The sequence below is a fragment of the Motacilla alba genome, chromosome 4 (assembly GCF_015832195.1).
Source record: "Motacilla alba alba isolate MOTALB_02 chromosome 4, Motacilla_alba_V1.0_pri, whole genome shotgun sequence".
Lineage (NCBI taxonomy): Eukaryota > Metazoa > Chordata > Aves > Passeriformes > Motacillidae > Motacilla > Motacilla alba.
In genome coordinates, this window is record NC_052019.1 from 49314022 (window position 1) to 49320683 (window position 6662).

Below are 6662 nucleotides of genomic sequence, written 5' to 3' on the forward strand. Positions count from 1 at the left end.
GGAGGGCGGGAGCGAGGGGAGAGGGAGGAGGCTCCGGGGACGCAAAGCCACATGCGAGCCGGCCTTGAACGGTCCCGGCGATGGGCCGTCCGCGGCTTCCCTGGACGACGTGTGCCAGCGCCTCGCCACCCTCACAGTAAAGAGGGTATTTATCCTATTTAGCCCAGAGAACAGAGGACTGAGAGGGGATCTCATAAATGTCTCAAAGGTGGGTGTCAAGAGGATGGTGCCAGACTCTTTTCGGTGGCGCCAAGTGACGGGATGAGGACTTCATGGCCATAAAGTAAAGCACAAGAAGTTTCACCTCAACGTGAGGAAGAACTTCTTTACAATGAGAGTAACAGGCTGCCCAGGGAGGGAGGACATGGATTGTCCCTCTCTGGAGACATTCCAGACCCACATGGACGCACTCCTGTGTCACCTGCTCTGAGTGACCCTGCCTGGATGATCTCCAGAGGACCCCTCCGACCCCAATTGATTCCGTGAAGAACTTGCTGTAGTTTTCATCTGCGAGGCTGTACAATAAATTTTTCAAGCATATCTTCTTTGTTATGGAGTGTGGGCTGTGGTATGTAGGTCTGTCTGTGTGGTTTATAACAATTCTTTTGCTCTATTTTTAGCCCAGGTAAAACCATCACAAATTCAATATTCGGTAAGGCAGTAACTAAAATTAGAAAAATAGGCTGCAGAGTCAAGGTGGCATTGTCACATGAAGGATGCTGATTATCTTCCTGGAAAGACTCGAAACCAATGTTCTGTCATAAAAATAAATGTGATTAATGCACATATTATATTTCTTTCATTTGCATGGGTTAGAGAGTGAAAAAAGATACTACCTGTGCCTGTGAGATGCCTGTGCTTATGTTCTCTGGGTGTTCTCAAACTTAGTGTCAATTTAGAATCATAGAGTTGTTAAGGTTGGAAAATACCTTTAAGATCATCAAGTCCAGTCGTCACATTGCTCCACCACCATGGTCACCACCAAACCACATCCTCAACTGCCATATCCACATTTTTTGAACACTTCAGCGATGGGCAGTGATGGGCACTTCACCTCCCCGGGCAGCCGGTTCTAATGTTTTACAACCCTTTCCATGAAGAAAATTTTCCTAATATCCAATCTAAACCTCACCTGGCACAACCTGAGGCCATTTCCTCTTGTCCTGTCACTTGTTACCCGGGAGAGACCAACCCCTGCGTGGCTTACAGCCTCCTTTCAGGCAGTTGTAGAGAAAAATAAGATCCTCCCTGAGCCTCCTTTTCACCAGGCTAAACACCCCCAGCTCCCTCAGCTGCCTCTCACCAGAGTTGTGCTCCTTCCTCTGCTCCATTGCCCTCCTCTGGACGTGCTCCAGCTCCTGAATGTCCTTCTTGTAGTGAGTGGCTCAGAACTGAACACAGGATTTGAGATGCAGCCTCAACAGTATCACAGAGGAACGATCACTATCCTATGTACTAAAACATCTCTAGCTTAATATCAGTGCAAGATGCTTTTTACTGGTTCATGTCAATAAGCAGTTGCTTTCAAAAAGAGTATGGGGAGATGCCTATTGAGTGGGAGAATAGCTGCAAAACACTTCAGAGCATGTATCTGCAAGATCCAGCCCTTAGTACTGGGATCCCACTCCTTGTTTAAATTTCATCTGTCTTCCCACTGCTGGCAAGTACAGACTATGATTTAAGTTAAAACTTTGCAGGATTAAATTCTGTCGGTCTTTCTACTTCAGCGCCATTAACTTCAATGAAACTGCACCAATCCTTATTCTGATCTTAGTACACAAAATATTCTCCTGATTTCCTGGCATCCAGATGACTTGCCAGAAAGTGTGATTCAAAATCCAAACTATAATCTCAGTATTTTCTGCAACTGTCTTATTCCCCGTGGTCTTCTGTCCCCATCTTTAATAAAGAATAGCAATAATTTTAAAAATCTTTATCTCGAAGGCTTAGGCTTATTTCCTAGGCTAGAGGTTAGGTGAGAATTTCTGCTTTCCCAGAACAGAAAAGCATACATCCTCTTTTTTCAGAATAAGTGTGTTCATATAAATCTGCTTGATGCATTATGATAGCATTAATTGGCAAAAAGTGGCTAAGGAGCCCAGCCAACTATAGGACAAGGGCAGCAGATAAAGTGTATGATCCAGGTTTGCTGTGTGATAAGCTGTTTCACTTAGCATGGCAAATGAACCAAAGGAATTTGATGTCATGCTATTACTGAAGTGTAGTTGCAGGTGGACATCTGTGTTTCTGATAGTTCTCACCTTCATTTCTCCAGTACTGATAAGACTGGTATCAGCCTACCATTTGTAGAAAGCATGAATTCACTGTCAGCAAATTAGGAATGTTTCTAGGGTGCCTGCAAAACACTAAGATTACAATAATTATTTTCTTAAACAAGTGAAAATATCTGTGTTCTGATTCATGCAGCTCACGCTGTGGCAGTATTTGTGTCCAAATTCTGAAGACAGGCAACCAACTGCCAACCAACATCATGAAACATCTTTAAAGGACACATCATTGAGTGCTTATTTTAACCTTCTTAAAGCAAAATGTTACTGAGCAGGCAGAATTGCTCCTTAATGACCCTTGTGCTAGCAGGTACTGTACTGTGAAAAATCAGTGCTACTTTTCCAAGTAACCAACAAGCCAAGCTATCAAGCAAAGCAGGACAGGTACCTTCATACACTTTAGTTGCCTCTTTGCTCCATTTAAGGAACCCTAAGGAGTTGCAGACATCGTTTACCTGGTTAAGCAGGGTTTGCAAGTACCTGTTGTCACTGACATGGTATAAAAATCCTGAAGTATACTGGCTGATCTAGTTTCAGTGTCTCCTGCTCAAATGTCATCATCTGCTTCTTGATGAGATTTCAGTACAATCATTATTAATAATTTAGGATACTTTACTAAATTTTATGATCATCTAATTGACATTCAAATTCATATCTGAATATAAATTCACAATTTATTCCTATTTTTGTCTTTCAGCCTTACCGGGAAAATGTGCTTGTGCTCATTTTGTAGCGGTCAACAAGGAGGCATGTAAGGAAAAAAGAGGACTCCTGCTCTAACTAGTAGATGGGGTTCCTTCTGTTATTCAGTTTCATTTATTTACTGTATTTCTGAAGCGCAAATTAAAGTCATGCTGTTTCCCTGCTTCTTCAGAGAAGCCAAGGATACATGTATTAATTAAACAATTTAAAAGTATGTGTAATTTAAAGAACAGCAACCCCCCTAATTGAGGAATTTGCAAACTTGTGTGCTTGTTCTCTGCAGTCTTCGGAAAGAACACAGACTGCAATGGCAGATCAGTCTAGAGTAACAAACCCTGAAAGATTTGGCCTAGGGTTTGCTGTTGAAATGCTTTTTTAAACAGCCCTACATCATGATCCCCATATTAAAAAGTATGTGGTTTCTGTGGTATTTCAATGCTTTTGTTTTCCAATTTGGCCTTGATGTTCTGATTTATAAAGTGAACTGGCTCCTGCATCCTGGAGGTCCATCCACTGTCATTTCCCATTATCTGGTGGCACACTCTTTCTCACCAGGGAAGTTCACTGACCTTTACTATGACCTTACCTGAGCGGAGGTCTTTTTTCTCTGTCAGGCTTTTCACGTCCCTTTCTGGCTGCCTGTCCCCCTGTGTTACAGACCAATGCACACAGAGATCAGCGCATGAGTCACAAATTTATAGCCCATTCATGATGCTTGATTTGTGTCTACTGCTGTCCTCCCAGCTTCTCCAAAGTGATGCAAGGCTGGGAGTACGTGAGGGCAGCAAAGAGGGCAAAAGGGGAGGTCAGGGATGTCTCATGGGTCAGAGAGCAGTGGCAGAAAAGCGAGAGCAGCTGGCAGCTGAGACAGCTGCAGCTTAGGGAGAAAATGGCCACTGAATTTGACATTACTTAATTAAGAGAGCACCTTAGCTTGGGTCCCCCCTCCTCGCTTTGCTTCTCTACATTGCAGCAGGGGGGGCTGGGCAGTCCCCCTTTCCCAGTGAAGCTCTTGGTAGCTGTCTCCTGTTCAGGCTCATTGCAGACACAATTAAATGCTTCTTTGTCTAGGGAGGGCTGAAACAATGCAAAAATGCCACCCAGGAGCCAGACCACATGCAAATGTGCACTGCTGTGGCTTGGCCAGATGGTACAGGCACTCACTGAGTTTCTCATTCCAAATGCAACAGTTATGTACATTGTGTGTGTCTGTATGTGCATGCAAAAAAAGAGAAATGCAAACCCATCACATACACCTCAAAGATGGCCACAAAAGCATGATCTTAAAAAGTGAATGAAAACCAGCCCTATAGGAAACATTACCCAGAGGAAAAGACAAACCTGTGCTCAAAGCAAAATAGTCTTCTAAGAGCATAGGGGGAAAAAATCATTGTAACATCCTTTTGTAAATGAATAGAGTTGCATTAAAGAAATACCTGTTTCCGTTTTTCTTCTTTAAGGAAAAATCATGTGGGATTTCAAGTTCTGTCCAATTCTGTAAGGTAAAAGAGGTTGAAATGTATTTTAAGCCCCTGTATCACTCTTTTCCCCTCCATTGGTGCAGATGTAAAGTAAACTACTGAAAGGCCCACTCCAGCCAGAATCCAGGCTGGAGCAGCCTTACTCAAACCTAATTCCAAGCAAGCTTTAATTGTGGTGAAAAGGAAGATCCTACATACTTTTGTTTTGTTTTGATTTGATTTGATTTTTCAAGCTGTACTGCCTCTTGCAGAGTCTGCATTAATGTAGGGCATCAAATTTGCACTATGATGTAAGAATGGTTCTCTCTGCATTCAAGAACACTCTTCTGGTATCCAAGAATTTTAGCATTTTCCAATGTATGCATATGAAACTGGTTGTTTTATCACGGGACAAGATCAAAGGGAAACAAGCTGCATCTTTGTAAAAAAAAAAAAGTGTTTTTATAAAAAGCATTCCTATTTAACCAGTAAGTTGCAAGCATTAAAGAGAGAAACTCTACTGCTGGAAATATTTGAAAGAATCCATGAATATGTCTGGAGATGAGAAAAATTTAATTCTTTGCTATGGAAACAGAGTAGAAATCATGGAGTAAAGTTCTGGCCCAATGAATTCAACGGGAATGTTACTGATATCCAAAGAGATTTCACTTAGTTTGTGTCATCAGAGGGCCATAAAAATAGGTCTAATAGTAGTAAAATACAATCAATGTTTTATTTCCACTTTAGATACCATGAATAATACTATGTGACATTAAAAATTCTTTTTATTTTCAGGTTTCAAAATCAAACTAAGATGATCAGATTTTTAATGACATAAAACACAATGATTGTAAAAATGTAATTTCACTCAAATCAGTGAGATACAGGCATGCAGATCAATTAGAGCTCATACCTTCACACCTCTGACGTGGATGCCACACTTTACAGAATGAAGATGTTCCCAGCACTACCTAAATTCACACTGGAAACTGATAAATTCTTGCAGGATTGCTGAAGACGAGATACTCAGCATTTCTTTACTTCAGCCCCTTCTTTTCTCCACTGTAACTTCAAAAGCTGGGGTTTCCTGGCTCTATCTGTGATACCTCTTTGCCTTCTATCTTAAATTTCCTTTTAGTTTGAAGATTATATCGCTTGCAAGGCAGCCACATCACTTCTGAGCATGTTGTCTGTGATGTGTGTTAGCCACTTGAAAAGATTACAGTAGCTCATAATCCTCTCATTGCTGCTCTAAGTTGTTGGATAACTTCTGATGTCATCTTTAGAGGCTTTTTGCCTCTCAAACTCAACAAATCAAAGAAAAACATATCCCAAACCGCAACACGTGCTTGCTTCCTGTGTGGCAATGAGGTAGGCTGTGTTCTGAGCTCAGCTGTGCTATATTCATCTAGCTAATTAAACACTGTTAATAAGCATAGCTGTTTTATAGAGGGCTTCAAGCTGTTCTCCCTGCCTTGCATGAGAGAAATGAAATAGCCAAATGCTATATGACATTCAATACAATTTGGTGGTTAACACTCACTTACAGTTCTTCTTCGTAAAATGATATTCAGGGCTGTAAAGTGTAGATCTGTACACCTGGCTCATTGAGAGTAGAAAATACAAAATTAAACACAGAAGAAGATGAAGAAAAAATTATTAGAGAGGGGGATGATTCTGGATGGATTATCTTTATTTATGTTAAGAGACTTAAAGGCAGGATTAAAACAGGCAGTCAAAGAATGTGCTTGGCCGCCAAACAAGTAAAGGGAAATATAAGATCCATATGGCAACATATTAGGCAAATAAATAGGAAGATTTACTAATTACTGGTTTGCATCAAACCATCTATAAAGAATTACCATAAATCAAATTTTATGAAATTGGTAAAATGAACAGTATGCCATTGGACAAAAACAAAAAGCAAAAAAAAGCTTCATGTACTTTCTGAATGTAACATTTTCAGAGATTATTTCTTGTTTTGCCATCATAATGTGATTTAAAATTATATGGTTTAAGAGGAAATATTTGCTTTTTCAATTTCTGTTTTGTCCCTGAGATTAAGATATGCCCCAGTTCTTTTTCTTTGAAAACTGTTATGGTATTTGTTTCATCAAGCAGTATTACAAAAGGTTAAGAACTCAATTATGTTTTTGTTGTGTTTTTCTTTATTGAACCCTTTGATAAGTACTAATCAAATCACAACACTGAA